Source organism: Microplitis mediator, chromosome 9 (assembly GCF_029852145.1).
Source record: "Microplitis mediator isolate UGA2020A chromosome 9, iyMicMedi2.1, whole genome shotgun sequence".
In the NCBI taxonomy this organism is placed as follows: Eukaryota; Metazoa; Arthropoda; class Insecta; order Hymenoptera; family Braconidae; genus Microplitis; species Microplitis mediator.
Genome location: NC_079977.1, coordinates 15,631,568 through 15,650,455, shown reverse-complemented (window position 1 = coordinate 15,650,455; position 18,888 = coordinate 15,631,568). Strand labels below are relative to the sequence as shown.

The window sequence follows — 18,888 nt, the reverse complement described above, 5'->3', positions numbered from 1 at the left end:
ATGATGCGGTGTATGTTCCTAACTTGTTGACGACGCTGTGGAGTTTATTCCACCATTTTTCTAGAGTGCGTTTCATTGCTTCCTCGTCGATGAGTCTATTTATTGTAATCCCCTGATTTACTGTCTCCTGACCCGTCGCGCCTCTAGCTATTGTATTTAAAACTGCGCTTTTTTCTACTGGAAACATTATTGATTTGTGTTTTGGGTGCTATTTCTTGAGGAGAAATGGCTGGTGCTAGTTGTGGTAAGATTTGGTACCATGCATTATTGATATTATACATGCAGGCGCGAAAGAGCTGCAATCTATTTGGTTACCTGTTTTGACGAGTAAGTGGGTTCGCGGGAGCATAAAGAATTTTTCTTCCCCCCGGGTTACGGCAATTTCTGGTAGCATTCGTCTGTTTTACGTGTTTGTATTTCGACAGGCACACATTTTATTAATCTAATGACTTCACCTGCTACGTTTGCCATGTAGCCAGGTTCTTTCATAAAGTGAAATGCAAATTCAGCTGGTGCTAAAGCTGCTCACGCTAATGAGTTATGTAAAATTAATTTTTCTAGTTCACATTGCTGTCTCATGACGTCATTGTACATAGTTACTATTTCGTTTCTCAAATGTTTTTCTAAATATACGACCTTTGAGTTTACATAAGCAAAAATGTCCATGTCCGTAGGCGTCAGTGTTGTCTTTTCGGCAAAGAAGTTATTGTCTGGGCTGTCAACAATGAAAAGTTTGAGGTGTTCGGTTTTAATTAATTTGTGTCCACACGATGGAATAAAGCCTCTTACCGAGAGGGCAAATGTTATTTGATTAGTTGTTACCGTGTAAATTTCGTCACCGTAGTCTTTAGTTGAATTATCTTTAATTTTGAAGGCGTTGCCTTCATATATTACTTTAAATCGATCGAGCTCGCATGCATCTCTTTTTATGATTTCCCAGTACGTATTTCCTCCCTCAATATCTATACAATTTTCCGTACTATACGCGCATCTGACACCCGACCGGAGAGTTATTTCGTTTTTCATGAAATTCACTGGAGCTAAATAGTCTTGTACCGTTATAAACTCCTGATCTTGAACGACTACGTTTTTCCACGTTCCGTAGTGATCAGAAAACTGTCCTACCTCGCATTTTCCCTCATTGTCTGCGCTACCTGCTAGAGTAATTGCTCTACTAATTGTATTATTAGCAGGAATATCTAAAATTACTGTATTGTACATACGGTGTGTTCGTGTTTTGTGTATGTCCTCACAATACGCCCTAGATGTTTCTTCTATATATTGCATGTGGCCATTGCTTACCGTCGAGATGTGACTCGAGCGTCCACAGTAGTATATAGATCTATGTATTTCTACTTTACATTGTATGACTCTAATATGTGAATACTCTACCGTTTGAATTAATTGTATTTTTGTTTTTGTTGTTACCGGTTTAGCAATCGGTGTGTCGCATTTTTGTATATCTACCAAAGATAAAGTTGTCATATTAGTTGCGGGGGCTCCGCAGTCGTAGGCGATGAAACTGCTACCTCGGTTAAATATTGAAGCCATTCCCATGAGAAAAATATAGAGTGTATACCGCGACATCTTTACCTGAAAAAATTTTTCGGTAAGGCTTTTTGACGTCTATTGTGTGAACGAAGCAAAAGAAAAAAAAAAGAATGGTGGTATAGAAAGAAATATCGAAGAAAGGAATTTTAATGTGTCTACAAAAAGACGTAGGTGAATGTAGGGGAAAACTCGTTTATTGATAAGCTATTTCAGTTATGTCAGTAAGTTATGTCAGTGCTTGGATCGTTTTCTTTGGCTACTGCTACCACGTAGTACTCGGGAGTTGGTAAGTTGTAGACTTCGGCCATAAAAGGCACTAGATTGTACATCAAACCGGCTGTGTAGACATCCCCGGCATCGAGAACCGCAACATCTGCAATGCTGTAATTCACAAGTAATTATTAGTCTTTTATTGCGGTGCCATTTTGTCGAAGGTAGAAGTACCCTAGTATCATTGTCATAAGCAATTTATTCGACGGAAGTCCTTCAGTATTTCTCTTGCAGAGGATTTAAACAAAACTGAGGGATGTGTTTCGTAAGTATACTTTCTGTGAATTTCCCGGGTCAAAAAATTCGATCTGATTTTAGTCTAACCAGACTACATTTGGACTAATTGATCGGTATTTGAACCACTTGATCTGTTTTTAATCTTTTATAAAAATCTTAAGCTATTTTTGTTTGGTTGTTTTAAAAAACAATTACGTTATAATATCAAGAAAATTAAAATAAATTTATAAATCTAGATTGTTATTGTCATTACTTATTAGGGTGTTTCATATTTAGGCGATATTTTTTTTTCTGTCCTACTTGAAAAACTAACAATTTATAGTACAAAAAAATATCCCTGCTTGAAAAAAAATTCTAAGTCAATTAGGGGCTTAGCGCATCGAAAAATTCGATTTTCGGCAAAACTATCGAACTTATCATAAAATGTCATAGAATCTTTTTTGTAAACATTTTTATTTCCTACAAATTATTTCTGATAAATTTTTGTTTAATTCTGCATTGTTTTCTAGTTATTTCCATTTTAATGCCAAGCTCCTAAAAAACTAGTGTTCTGATCGATTTTAAGAGCTTGGCATTAAAATGAAAAGAACTAGAAAACAATGCAGAATTAAACAAAAATTTATCAAAAATAATTTGTAGGAAATAAAAATGTCTACAAAAAAGAGTCTAAGACATTTTATGATAAATTCGATAGTTTCGCCGAAAAAGTAAAAATATCTCGAAATTTACTCTAACTTGACTTCGAGGTCCAATAACTTTTGAACAGATGGATTTATCAAAAAATGATAAGAGACTTTTTCTGTAGAGCGTTGACTTCCCTACAAAAATGTACGCTGGGCTTATTCATGCAATGAGCCATTTCTGAGGTGAAAAATTCCGAACTAAAAAAAATTTTTTTTCCCATGTTATTTAAATGGGAAATAGAAAATCGCAATCAGAGAGTATTTAATATTAATATTAAGGGCTCAAATTTTAACAAGTGTCTTCTTTTATCCTATTGAAACTTCTGAGTGTGTCCTTAAAAAAAAAGTCGATTTTTTTGAATCGGTCTAATGCAGACTTTGCCTAAGACTCAAAATACAGATTTACATAAAACTTCCTTAAGAATGCTACTAGGATACGGAGATGAATTGTTCGAAATCATCATTTAGTTCGAACCTAACTTATCAAAACTTACCCATTCTCAATAGCTTGCATGCATTTGATCTGACTGTGTTGAAGAACGCAGTCAAGCTCCGGTTTTAACAACTGCGCCTTCATCGCAACCTGAAAATCGATCTCTATTAGTTGCATTCTTAAACGCTTCGATGGTTACTGATTTTTCCTCTATTTTATACCCAATCTTTTACCTTCATCTTAACACACTTATCAATTTCAGGTTTCGAAGTGACACAAAGTTTCATCCTCTCGATCGGGCAGCTCCTCACTCCCAAAATAGCATCTTCGGATTTCTTTCCTAAATAAGACGCATAAGTCTGGTCCTTTTCGGGCAATGATATGAAATCTCTTGCACTATCCGAGAACAATAGGTTATGAGTATTTCCAAATTTAGGAGCGCTTTCGAATAAATCGAAGACCTCCAACGGCCTGACTGCCAACGGGTCGTTCCAGTTGCTGTTACTGTTGGCATCATAATTTGAATTTGAATTCACTTGCTCTCTATTCTCGTCACGGAATCCTCGGTTTGTTTCATTTCCAAACACTCCGTATCCTTCGTTATTGTAATTATTATTATTGAAGCGGTTATCAAATCGATCATTTCCAATGGGTAAGTTATCTCCAGTTCGGGTTGAATTGGCAACGAAGCCCCTGCTGAATAATTTAGCAGCTTTTTCAAAGAACTTCTGGTATAATCGCCTGGTTTCTAGTTTTATGGCACTGGAGACCACGATTGCACGCGTAGGAACCTAATCCCAGTGACAGTTCCGATAATTATCAATATCCGAGCGACTGCTATCCGGACAAAGGAGTTTGAAGTCAGACTTTTTTACGGAGTTGTAATTAAAATTTGATGTCAAAACTTCGTCAATAGTAGAGTGCAGTAAGAAAGCTATTTCACCAGCTTCGATCAAACATCTGAAGGCTCCATCGTACCCAGCATAAGGATCTGCGTTGGTACATCTTCCTCCAGGAATCTCTCCTATACAAAGCTTGCAAAGTTGTTCCGAATTGTCACCCAATGGGTTGTAGCGATCGACCAGGGAGTTGACTGCACATGAAGGTCCGAAATAGTTTATCGTCGATTTTACGTGATTATTGCAGTCGATTACTTCGAGACCACCATGCTTCATCAACGTGTGAAGAGGAATTATCCAACCAGCTAGAGTCTCAGTTCCGGCATTGCAGGCCTTTTTGCCTCGAAGATCATGCAGGGATGACACATCATTTAAAGTCCCTTTCTTGATCACCGTGACTGCATATTGGATCTGAAGGCGATTCAGATCTACTTCCTGCATTATTGGGACTAAACTGTGGTAGCGACCAGCGATGAATACTTCTCCCGCGTCCAATGTTGTCAAGTGTACGGTCTCATAGTCCAGAAGAGTCATGCATTCTTCTTTCTTAGAGGCTGCGTAACAGCTTACCGCAACGTAATGACGGCCGAATTGACCGATCTCTCAATCGACTGCCACAGAGAAGGCGTTACATTTTGCGTATTCTGCTTTGGAGGTTGTACAAAAGACCAAAGTATTGTTTCGATTGACGCCAGTGTTGACAGCGTTGACAGATCGGTTGGGGCTTAGTATTGAGGGATCAAGATTGGGATAAAAGCTGTCAAAATTATTTGAATTCGTGTTATAGTTGTAGTTTTGATTGTTTTTGTTCTTTGAATCATAGTTGTTAAGGTATTGACCTGGAAAATAAATTATAGTGAGTTACGTTTCAACGTTTTCATAAAACAAGTACGTTATTTATTTATTTTTAAATGAGTCCGATTTTCTTAAAAATACGAATTGAAAGAACATTCAAAAAAATAAAAAAAAGGTGTTTTTTTACGTTTCGTACTCGGACGAAAATTCGGAAGTTCAAAAATAATTAACAAAAAATTTTTCATTATGTCACGTATTGAAGTTTACTATAGCGAACACTTTTTTAAAGGGATAGCGACTGTGAAATATACAAAAATTAGACTTTTTTTTACGTTTTAATTTAAAGTTTATACATTTGGAAATATAGGAGAAAATTTTGAGTCAAAATTCCGAGAATTAACGGAGTTACAGTTATTGATGTAAATAATAATATTTTGGAAGTTACATGGATTTACAGTAAGAGAACTAAAAACTTTAAACGTGTATTACTCAAAACGCCTTTTTTCGAACGGGTTGCATCGAGAACTCGAGCAACTATCAACCGATTTTCAACTTTTTTTGTTTTATTCGTCTTTGCAATAGCTAGCCGATTTTTTTTTTGTATTTTGATTGTTACTATTTTTTAAGACTGCTTTAATACAAAAAAAAAAGGGTGGAAACATGAAAAAATTTTCAATTGGTCGCCATGTTTTGAAAAATAAAAATAAAAAAAAATCGGCTACGTACAACGATCACTACATTCATACAGATTATAATGAATTTTGTTTTACTTCAGATAACCCCTAGTGGACGATTGCGACGTCGCAGTGCGCGTCACTGCGACGTCGCACTATATGAATCAGAAAAATAGCTTAGTCGTATCATATCATACAACAATAGAGTAAATTAATGATAACAGAATTGCAACAACTTCAGAAATTTTAAAAACAAATAAAAAATACATTCATAATATCGTGGTTCCAACTTCCTGCGTCTATCCAAAGTCGTACGACTTAGAAAGGACATAGAATTTTTAATGATAACGTGTAATGGAACAATAAATAATTTGACTTTTAGTAATTGAAATTCGATTCTATTAGTGAGACAGAAGTATCAAAGTCGATCCAAAGTCGTGCGACTCTGAAAGCGACACGGAATTTATTATTTCATATATACAATTAGATTATTATTAATAAATTTTGTGCTAATTATAATTGAATATTAATAATGAGGCATGAGTGTACTGAGATCTAAAAAGCCATAAATGAAATTGACCACCATATCAAGTCTTTCTTGACAGAAGTATCAAAGTCGATCCAAAGTCGTGCGACTATGAAAGCGACACGGAATTTATTATTCATATATACAATTAGATTATTATTAATAGATTTTATGCTAATTATAATTCGATATTAATGATGAGACATAAGTGTACTGAGATCCAAAAAGCCATAAATGAAATTGACCACCATATCAAGTCTTTTTTGACAGAAGTATCAAAGTCGATCCAAAGCGACACGGAATTTATTATTTCATATATACAATTAGATTGTTATAAATAAATTTTATGCTAATTATAATTCAATATTAATAATGGGACATAAGTGTACTGAGATCTAAAAAGCCATGAACAGAAATGACCACCATATCATGTTTGTCTTGACAGAAGTATCAAAGTCGTGCGACTGTGAAGGCGACACGGAATTTATTATTCATTTATACAATTAGATTATTATTAATAGATTTTATGCTAATTATAATTCGATATTAACAATGAGGCATGAGTGTACTGAGATCCAAAAAGCAATAAATGAAATTGACCACCATATCAAGTCTGTCTTGACAGAAGTATCAAAGTCGATCCAAAGTCGTGCGACAGTGAAAGCGACACGGAGTTTATTATTCATATATACAATTAGATTGTTATCCTACCAAAAACAGATTCTCTGTTTAAATCGCGCCAAGTACACGTTTAAAATTTTTTACAATCAAGACAAGATTTTTTTTACAAAAAAATGAATCAAATCGAAAAAATACCAAGTACCTAATATAATTCGAAATCATGGAAAACATTTTCATAGAATTGAACAAAAAATTGAAAAAAAAAAAATTTCAATGTACTTGGTGTGCGTTACTAAATTTATTCAAGCAAAATTTTTAGAATTGATTTCGCATATAAATTATTTTCCAATAAAATTGAATGATATTCTTTTTTTCCAGTTTATAGGCACACCAAGTACATTGAAATTTTTTTTTTTCAATTTTTTGTTCAATTCTATGAAAATGTTTTCCATGATTTCGAATTATATTAGGTACTTGGTATTTTTTCGATTTGATTCATTTTTTTAAAAAAAGAATCTTGTCTTAATTGTAAAAAATTTTAAACGTGTACTTGGCGCGACTTTATACAGAGAATCTGTTTTTGGTAAGATTGAATATTCAATAATAAAAAAAAAAAGGAAACTAATTATTAAATGAACCTTCAATGATTTGATCATAGGATAGTAAAACAAATTTATTTAAAGACTAGAATATTCTAAGTTGAATTCAAATAAATATTATTAATTTGAATAATAGTTCTGAGTTGAACAGATTTTAATTGTCAACGATCAATCTAACAAGCCTCAACTTTGTCCGTCGGATAACTCAACTAGGTTCTAGATGGAGTTAAACGACAAAACATCGAATTTTATTAGATCTACTCGAATTAATATAAAGTAACGTTAGTTTTATTGTTTATGTTTATAACTAGTGTTTGATTGGAAGGTTCGTTCAAGAATATGCATGCAATGTATATTTATTAGATTTATTGAAACAAACAAAAAAAAATATTTAGTGTACTTAGAGAAAAAAAATTCAATTGTTCACAAATTGTTAACAAATTCTGAATTATTTTAAAAGGGAAAGAGAGCATACTTTCGTGAGCAAAAATCGTTACCTTTTTGTTGTGATTTTTAAAAGAAATCCTAAAAATTAAACTTCACAAACTTGTTTTAATATCACTGGATTTTATAAGTTTCCACTAGTAAATTTTAATTAAATTATTTTAATTGCCCATAAATTTCACTTCACAAACAAATAAAAATCACTGCACTCTTTTAATTTTAACGCAGGAGATGAATTTAAATTTATTGAGATTCTTGAATTGAAATTTGTAGTGGTGAAAATCGAAATATCCTTGAAATTGAATGAATGAAAAAAATTGATATATCCTTTAAATTGAATGAATGACAAAAATTGAAATATCCTTGAAATTAAATGTATGTAATCCTTGATTGGACGCAAAGCGGGATCACACCCGAAAATGATACTTTATAAAAAAAACTTCGGAAACGGGGTCACACCCGGCAGTAACGAAGCGTAAAAACGAACTGATTAATTAGCAGCTGCAGTGACTTTTTTCAACTTTGTAATATTAGATGGACCCTATGGTAGGGGCTATGAGAAAAGACGCAGAAACACTCTCCCATAGTTATTGTTTATTCATCAAAAACTTTATCGATGATCCGGCTCTTCCGGCGTTATCAGAGGCGAAGTACCGGGAATTATTATTTATTTAAATAAATATGATATGCTTTATAAGCAATCATATTTATTTAAACAAATCTGAGATGCTGTCGTCATCTGATAAATTTGTTAATAAATAAATTATTGAAAGTTATAGGTAAATTTTAAATTATACAAGACCAAAATGCTACGAGCACTAAATAATAGATGAATTTACAATTTTGGTAAAGTTATACTGAAATTTGAGGGTTTTACAGCCCCATTAAGATCTTTTCTTGATTTTTAGTATTAGGATAACAGCCGGAATAAGTTGGTAGCTTACTCTCGCTGCAGGCGTTTACTTATTTATTCTGGGCCTTGCTCTTATTGTTTCACTCCGCCCGGTACTCAGGTTACCGCATGGTATTCCTGACGCCCACTCATATGTTTGTCTCGCCTATTTGGTAGAAATGATACCATACTCTACAGCTAATAGTGGATATAAATATCTACTCACAATTATGGATAATTTTTCAAAGTACGCTTGGGCAGTTCCAATCAAAAGTAAAAGTGGCAGTGACGTCAAAAACGCTATGAAGTCTGTGTTACAGCAAGGGCGGAAACCTAAAAATCTTCACGCTGATCAAGGCCAAAAATTTTATAATAAAGAATTCAAAGATCTCATGAAACATTATGGAATTCATATGTACTCAACATTTAGTAATTTGAAGGCCTCCATATGTGAAAGTTTCAATCGAACCCTTAAAAATAAAATGTGGCGCGAGTTTACAGCACACGGAAATCACAAATCGATCGATATACTTGAGGACTTAATCGATAATTATAACCATACGAAACATCGGACCACCAAAAGGAAACCTGCAGATGTAACTGTGGGTAATGAAGAACACATACTTCAGACAATTTACAAACCTCTTCAAAGTAAACAGGCGCGAAAACAAAATGAATTTAAAGTTGGAGATAAAGTTCGAATAAGCAAGTACAAACATGTGTTCGAAAAGGGTTACACACCAAATTGGACGACTGAAATTTTCACAATTAAGACAATACAAAAAACGAACCCAACAATATACAAGCTGATTGATTATCAGGATCAACCGATCGAAGGAGGATTTTATGCTGAAGAACTCAGTAAAGTCAAGTATTCTGATGTGTATCTAGTTGAAAAAATAATAAAAAAACGTGGAAATAAAATGTACGTTAAATGGCTAGGCTTTGATAATTCACATAATAGCTGGATTAATGAGTCAGATTTAGAAAATTATCGTGTATTTTCTATAGTATTAATAAATAAAAATAATAATAATGAACAATTCTGAGTTTTTATTTTAATATCAACCAAATTTATTTTTTACAAACTTCGAATTAAATATATTTATCTATATTATTATTATCTAGTTTTTATCTTTTTATTTGATACTTTATAACCCCAGGGTAAAGTATCAGTTGAGGTGTCACTTAATTTCCTTTTATTATCATTCCAACGTAATGCTAATTTACTCTGTTTAATCGTTTTCACTTCATGATGACTACTTCTAATGAACCATTGATGTTTTGTTATATTTACATGATCGATCAGACTAGTCTTAAAATCATCAAACGTGATCTTTCGCAAAGTGGATCATCCTTTGACACCCTTAGCTCTCTTTTTAGCTATATTATTCTTATGAATTTTGAATGCATAAAGTTTTTCTCGTAACTCAACAAAATCGGTTATTATTTGACCGTTACACTCATCTTTCATAAGTCCAATTACTTTTTTATTTTTTAATGGAATGTTGTAAACATTATTTGGTGGGTAGTCAGAGGTATCACATTTTTCAATGTCACGTTTGATGGTTTCATATATATTTGGTACATTAAATTGATAAATTAAACTATCAGTATCGGTGTATAATAATTTTGATTCATTAACATTAAAATTTTTTTTAATATAGTTATAGTGAAAATCATAAATAAAAGTTATTGATAAGTCTAAGATGCTGAAACCAATGTAAATTGGTTTATTAAAGTATAGATTTACTCTCCTTAATTCTATTATGACTAGGTTTTCATCGTAAATTATAAAACTATGGAAATTAGGTTTTGATATCAGAGCTTTTGCCCCATATCTACCCTCCCACTTGTTCACCATTCTCACATCTGAATATTTTCAAACGTTTTCCATAGTCTTACCAAATACAGCATTATTCATAAGCTTGTAAAAGTTCTTTTCAAATTCATTTTGCGCGTTTTTGCGACATTCAGTATTATTATCGATATATTGCTTTAACCAAGCTGATTGCTTGAATTTCAAAACTCGATGAACTTCTACAAGCTTCATTCCTAAATTTAAACACTGATGTAAATTTATATAATGAATAACATATTTCTCCTTAGAATAAAGTGTTGTAGCTAATTTAGAATATTTACTGCCTGGTGGTATAATATGTTCAGGGCAAAGGGGTGAATCTCTATGCTCATCATGTAATTCTATAGGATATTCTAAATCTACTTCTAAAATATATCCTATTGATTTGTTATCATTAAAAAATTTATCAACATTTTGTACATCAATATCCTCATGTATCCACTCAAAAGAACCTTGAGGCAATGGCATGCTCATAGCTGCTCCATATAAATTATTTACATCATAACACATGAGATAAGATTCATCTTTGCTTTGATCAAAATCTTCTCCTATGAATTGATTATTAGCTTTTGCATATCGATTTGTACATTGGGAAACACCACCTCTAATACCTTTTTCAAAAAATAATACCATCTCAGGATCATCTAATAAATCTAACTTTACATCTGTGAATTTAAGCATAGCATCAAAAGCAAGCCCCGGTGCAGTGTAATAATGCAATGGATCTAATTCATATGTTTTGTAACAACTGCTACGGAAATTCTCAAATATATCAGCCATTAATAATACGTCAGTTTTTAAATATATATCTGAATATTCACCAAGGGTATTTATGTTAAATTTATTCCAAACTTGTTTGGCATGATTGTAATCTTCGTCTGAAATATCACAATCATTAAGTTTGAAATAAAATAATTTTTTTTCAGGTAATTTAGTATCATCAAGCTTATCAATTGAATCAATGTATTCATAGGGAAATACACCTTTACGCATGGCTAATTGAAATTGCTGTGAGTCAGAGTAATATTTTTTTGTAATTTTCTTATCACCATCGTCAAGATATGAAGCTAAATTTTTTAATACTTGATGCCATAAAACGAAAAAAGTCTATAAATCTCAACTTTATGAATGTATTTTTATTGACTTGGTGAATGCAATATATTTTTCTTTATTAATTGGTAAAATATTGATTTGACCATCGAAAACTGTAGATAATGATCAAATAATGAAATGTGAATCATAACCAGATAGATTGTGAAAAACAACAGGAATAGTATGACTCCGGTTATAATTTAAATTACATGCATTATGTGCAGGACCTTGATACTTTCCCGTAAAATGGCAATGATCACGGCACCGCATTTCACAGGCTGATTTAAATAATTTTCCGCAGATGTGACAAACTTTTGAATTATTATGACAATATTGTTCATCTGTAGTAATTGGTAACATTTTAACATTATTTTTTAAATAAGTGTTAACTTTTCTACCTAGAATTTCTAATTTTCTTAAGAACCATGTAATACAATCAACTGAACGATTGATTTCAAACCTCAATAACGAATTGTCATAGCTACAATGCAGGTAATAAGCTACACTGTGGGGGACATGCTTTTGTGTCTCATTAGTCTCAATCTCAAGCGTGCATTCCAGGTCAGCATATACCACAAAAGGTACGGGATCCTTATGCTTTAAATTTTTAGAACTTAACACTTTATCCTCATCTCACTCTGGTAATCTCATTCTTACTTTATTGTATTTCAAACAATCTGGCTTGTGTTTCTCAAGTGAATGTTCAAATCTAAAATGGTTTAAACATCGATCGCAAAACCATAATCTTGATTGAGACTTTGTAATTTGACATCTGACTAGTCGAGAGAGATTTTTAATCAAAGCGAATTGATGTATAGGTTGATAACTATCAGGATTGTTATCATCATCATGCAAAGTAATATCTGTCTCAACCATTAATAAGTGAATAGTTTCTTTATCAGAATTATTTAAACTTAAATATAAAGGAACTATAATAGTATCATTTAAATTTTGATCTTTATTTGTAATAGTTTCCGATTCTATACCATAAACGTTAATGTTTAAACTATTAAGTTTTTCAAATTTCGGGATATCTTTAAGAGAGATTGGAAACCTAATACCTTGATGGTTGAAAATTGCATCCACATGATGATACGACGACACTCTTTCAGGATTCTTACTTTTTGATGGAAACAATGCGGCTTTGATGCACCAAAGGAAACAGTAGATGTCATTATTCTTGATGTTCAAGACAGCCTTTTTGTTGTTTATATCTTGAGGTAAATCCACATATGTTGAAAAGCCAACTTACAGTGGAGCGTATCGTGAAATATTAATATTCAAATTTATAATTTCCCTTAAACTCCACCCTGAATCGTTCTGATTGAATTCCTCCACTTTTTTTAATAATGAATCATAAACACTATCGTTAAACGAATCGGCAAGCGAAGTTGAAATGAAAATTTCATCACTTTTAGTTTTGAAGGATTTAGTATCCTTTATAGTGACGTCACTTTTAACATTTTCAAAATTGCATATCAGGGTGGTGCTGACTTTAATGTTTCCCTCACGATTGAGAACATTGCTAATTTTTTCAATCACTAACTCTTTTGCATCGTTTAAAAATGCTCTCAAATCAATATGACCCTTGTTAACAATGCAACCAGTCTTGACTCTATTTTCAAACGCACTTTCCAAGTCCCGCCATTAAATTATACTATTTGTATTGAGTCCACCACCAATGATAGGCCTGATTAATTGTGAAAATTTCTCACTATACCAGCACAAAAGCGAGATGTTACTTTGTAAGTTTTTTCTTTCATGAACACTGCTTTTACGGTCTAACAACAATTTATTGAACTGTTTGCAAGTGTCATCACAAATTCATATCCACGTATGACACTTTTCTTCACTCACAGTATCACGCTGTGATAATAGCTCATAAACTTGAGCCACTGATTTAATAACACCGTTAAACTCGGGAATAGACATTCTAATTTTTGCTGCAGTTGAAAATTGATATTATTATTATTTATATAATAGTGGTTCAGCGGTTGGAAGAAAACGTGTTCCAACTTGAAAATCAACTGATATTGCTAACATAAATCCCTTCATTATATACATAGGCGATGATAAGCATCTGACCAATAGGCAATTTTGACGTTATCAATATTTATGTTATTTCTAGGAAAGCACTTTCTCTTTGAACACTGTGCAATATGACGCATGTTCAAAAAATTTTAATGTACAATTTTTGAGATATATGTATAAACGTGAATCATCTCATAATGACAATAATAATTATTTGTGTAAAAATTTTAAAAAAGTTACTAATGTTGATAAGAAAACTAATAGATCACTTCAGTGTAGTAATCAGTTCTGTAGTAGCACGTTTTGGTAAGTATACGCAAGATTCACTGTCCAGCGAAGCAACGATGCTGTCTCCGAATTTGGCGTTGATTAGTTTTAACTTGGTGACGTAGTATTCACCATTAAGATTTAACTCACACATTTGCTACTTAGGTAAAATGTCTTTCAAGGTAGTTGTTTCTATTAATTTTTGTAAAATCCATTTTATTGACTATAAAATTAAAAAAAAAAATCAGAATATCGTAGTTATTTGGATTCAACAAAAATAAGATAAGAATAATAGATAATTCTTACATTTGAAATTTTCTCCAAACTGTCTCAAATAACACATAAACACTTAATAAAAAAAACACACAACGGTCGTTGCAAGTACACTGAATTAATGTAAACTTAACTTGACACTATTATTGAAAATAGAGCTAGTGAAGAACTGTGGAGAGTTAAAATTTAAAACCGCATTTATATTGTAGCCCCCACTACAAATTTGATAAAAAATGATGGAAAATTGTAAAAGATTAGATAAAAAAATATAAAATTTTAAGAAAAATGACTCATTTGTTATCAAAAGTGAAAGTTGCTATAGATAAGATTAAATATATATATTAACAAGTGAAAGTTTTTTAAATGATAAGATAAGATAAAGTAAATATATAAACAAGAGAGAAATACGTCATTTGTTATTGAAAAATACTCTCCCCTCCACATACCTTAAAGTTTGATCTAAGATAACGATTAAACAATATGACACGTCCACAAATCATTTTCCTAGCTAATATTTAAACAAATATCCACCCACTCCAAGCAAGATCCTCCACATCCACAAAAAAAATGAAACGAACGCCCTCTATATCCACAAAAAGTGCATCAAGCGCCCTCTATATCCATAAAATGCATCAAGCGCCCTCTATATCAATAAAAAATGCATCAAGCGCCCTCTATATCCATAAAATGCATCAAGCGCCCTCTATATTCACAAAAACTACAACAAGCGCCCTCTATATTCACATACAACTAGCGCCCTCTCTCGACCATCAGTAAAAAAAGATTACCAACTCCTACTTATCCACAAAAACTACAACAAGCGCCCTCTATATCCACATACAATAGCACCCTTTCTCGAAAATCTTAGAGAAAGGGAAAGGACCTATAGGAACTGTGTTCCAATCGGGCACAATTCCCCCCAAACAATAGACGAAATAGGATCCAATAAGAAAACATAAAAAGGGTCGTTAAACACAAAAATAGTTAGTCCCGGACAAGAGGTCCAATGAGGCAGTGAAGTTCAAGTTACAGTGTCTTCACAAAAGTTAAGTTACACTAGTTCCGTACTAGTTCAATTTTTATACAAGTGTTCTCACACTTTTACACTAGTTTCGTACTAGTTCAGTTTTTATACAAGTGTTCTCACACTTTTACACTAGTTCCGTACTAGTTCAGTTTATACAGTGTTCTCACGCTTAGATTTATTTTACACTAGTTCCGTACTAGTTTATATTATACAAGTGTCCGCACACTTACATTATCAAGCGTTTTATTCAAATTAGTGGTTTTATAATTCTTAATTGAACGGTTAAAATAAAATTGTAAGCGAAAGTAATACATAGAGTCAGTGTAAACTACGACCATACAAACACCCAGTTGCTGCGACTACAGGTACTGTAATTTTTAAGTTTATGTTGTATTAAAACAAAAACATTTCCAACACACGGAAATATTGTAAAAGTTGTATTGTATTCAAAATTCTATAGCCCTCTCTAGTTATTAAAACGAATTTTATTGTAAATTAGAGTCGGCTGATTAGCCACCTAATACTTTTATAAAATAATATCAGGTTTTATTGGATTCATATCATCGAAATTGTTAATTGTATAATATAGAGTAATTTGAATTGTATATCCAACATCTTTTATTTCAACACACCTCCCAGATAATTACACTCAGTGTGATCCCGGTCTATTGGTCGAAAGACTAGGGCCGAAAATAATAATAATAATTGTCCATCGGTGTCCGCTACCTGGACGTAACAAAGTGGCGCTCGAACAGGGACACATCTGAGTTTATCTGGGAGTTTAGAATATTTTAATTTAAATTTGAAATCTTGGGAGAATAGCTTACTTCCTCTCCTCCTCGACGTGCTAAGAATAGCACTAGTTCCTCTCATTCCCTACTGGATGCGCGAAACATCTGCTCTAGTGTCTCTAATTCCTTACTGGATGCGCGAAACAGCTGCTCTAGTTCCCCTCATTTTCACTGGACGCGCCAAACAGCTGCTTGAGTTCCTCTAAAAATTTCCTACTGGATGCTCGAATCAGCTGCTCTAGTTCCTCTAAAAATTTCCTACTGGATGCGCGAAATAGCTGCTCTAGTTCCAGTCCATGCCAAGGAAACGAGGAAGTAAAGCAGGACGCCGACTGCAACAGTGGCGAAGATGGAGTAAAATTCAAATAATTAATAACCGCATGGGATAAAATACTGGGTCAAAAATTATTTCGGGTACAACTCCCGAACCCGGAACCTCCAGGATTATCTTTAGGGGTGTCACGAGTATGTTGGTGTCCAGTCGTTACTCTAGAGTAAGAGTATACATTTTTAGATATAATATTTTTATATACTTTGAATGATTTGACGATATTGATTAACACAACTACTCTAATTTGTTTGGTAATACTCGGTTTCACAGTTTTGAGATATCCCGAGTTGTTAAATAGTTAGATTAAATTAGTCTTATTATTTAGGTTGGTTGGTAGCCACCTAATGTTTCATAATAATCCAGAGTTAATTACTCTTATTATTTAGGTTGGCTGTTAACCACCTAATATTTCCTAAAAATACTTTAATTTACGTGTTTACAAATTGTTCGAACCCGATTTGGCTAAATTATTCAAGCTCATACAGATTCTATGTCCGATGAAAAACCAGAAAATCCCTATTCACTAAGGGGCAAAGGGGCTGCACCCTTTCTGGAAGGATTACCCCCTCTAACGCGAAAACCTCGGAAATTCCAATTCAGTAAAGCACCAGAAGATTCAGGCTTGGGTCAGACTCTTCAGGACCCTGAAATTTCAGAGCACAAAGACGACCTTCCTCCTTTAGGGAGTCCAGTCAGTAGTTCAGAAGGCACTACCCCTTTAGCACAGCTTCCTCCAGTTTCTGCCACAATCGTGGTTCCTGCCCGTGATCCTGGTGTCATTTCACAAATTGTCGTGCAACAAGTTGAGGAAATAAATCCAAACGAAATCCCACTAGCTACTCAAGCGAATCAAGTTGATCCGGCCATCGAAGCCAACCCCCTTGAGCTCGCGCAGCTGTATATTAATCTGAATATTGAACCAGAACTCGTTAATATGGCGTTAGCGGCAAATCAAAACATCTCATTAAACGACGCATTGTCATTTGTACCTAAGTACGAGGGTAACCCCAATGAACTTATCGACTTCGTGAAACGCTGCGAAGAAGCAAAATCTGTCTTACCGGGAGAAGCTGAAGGGAATCTCGTTAAACTCATTTTCGGGACCAGGCTAGGAGGGAAAGTCAAAACCTCTCTGAACATCGAAATCCCGTCAACAATTGATCTATTGACGGAAGCGCTAAAAAAATTGTATACCCCAAACAAGTCTCTTTTCCAGCTCCAAGGAGAGTTAGATCGAATCTATCAACGAGAAAATGAGTCTATAATTGACTTTGTAAACCGACTCCGTAAGAACGAGCGTGAGATCGTAGAATGTTATAAGGCGGACAACCCCGGCATGACCGAGGCTGCTCGAAACGAGTTTGCTACAAAGACTAACCAGTCTATTGCCGAATGCTTTACGCAAAATTTAACCAATGAGATCGATCAACGTATGCCAACGTGTGCAACAATAGAAGAAGCAATTTCTAAAGCAATCAGCATTGAAAAGAAACTAAATATTGCCTAGATATTGCCCCGCGGACCCCAATAAACGGACGATATCCGCTCAACCCCAGCAGCAATATCAATCACACGGGTTTAATCAATCAAATCAAAATTTCTATCGAAACTCCAACCCGAACTATCTTCGGGCATCTAACCCTAATCCGTTTCCACAACAATTCCAGAATCAGGCAGTAAATCAGTATACAACACCTGACAAATACTGCGATTATCACCGGTCACATAGACATAACACCGATGAATGTCGGGCTGTCCAATATCCCATGAACCCCATGCAAATAAAGCCAAATGTTTCTTTTCTCCAGGACGCGGGAAAGAACAACAGACCATTGCGACCGGTGAACCTAACAGTGGAACCGTCCCCGGAGGACGACTCCGAGTAAATAAAATCGATCTGAATTTAGACACGGATAATTTACCCTATGCCGTGGCGGGTAAAACGTCCGATGGAATCGACATCGTGGTGATGTTAGATTCCGGGGCCTCTCCCAATCTAATTAAGTCTAGTTACGTAAGAAAAGGTAATAGTATAGATAAGAATAATGTTATAGAGATTCATGGAATAGCGAACATTCCTATTACCACCCTGGGCAGTATAAATCTTAAACTTTTCGGCAAAACGACCATGTGTCATCTTATCCCTGATGACATAGTAATTCCTCATGCTGGTCTGGTGGGATCGCAATTCTTCGCGACCCACGGGGCAAAAATTAATTATAAAACCCAGGAGTTGGAATTGGATGGCGAAAAATTCCCTTTTCATCAGGCCAACAGGGTCGAGGATGGAATAATGTATATTCCGCCACGCAGTGAATCTAGCTTCTTCATTAAAATACAAAACCCCGAAGTCAAAATGGGTTTCGTCCCAAACTTAAAGATCTGTAAGGGGGTATTCGCTGGTAATTGTCTAGTTTCAGTCTACATTCAGAGATTATCAGAATCTCGAGAAGGCTGAAAAAGTCAAACCCCTGTGGCGTTTGGACTATCTGGCTGATGAGGAGAGACTTCATGTCGAAAATTTAGTAAAGAAATACGCCGATAGATTTTACATTCCCGGGGAACCGTTGAGTTCCTCCGACAAATACCGA

At 34.0% G+C, this 18,888-nt stretch overlaps 1 pseudogene; it reads right to left on the bottom strand.

The window, feature by feature from the left end:
* Window positions 1-1,769: 1,769 nt before the first annotated feature.
* LOC130674195 (melanotransferrin-like) lies at window positions 1,770-8,755 on the bottom strand (annotated as a pseudogene).
* Between the last annotated feature and the right edge of the window lie 10,133 nt (window positions 8,756-18,888).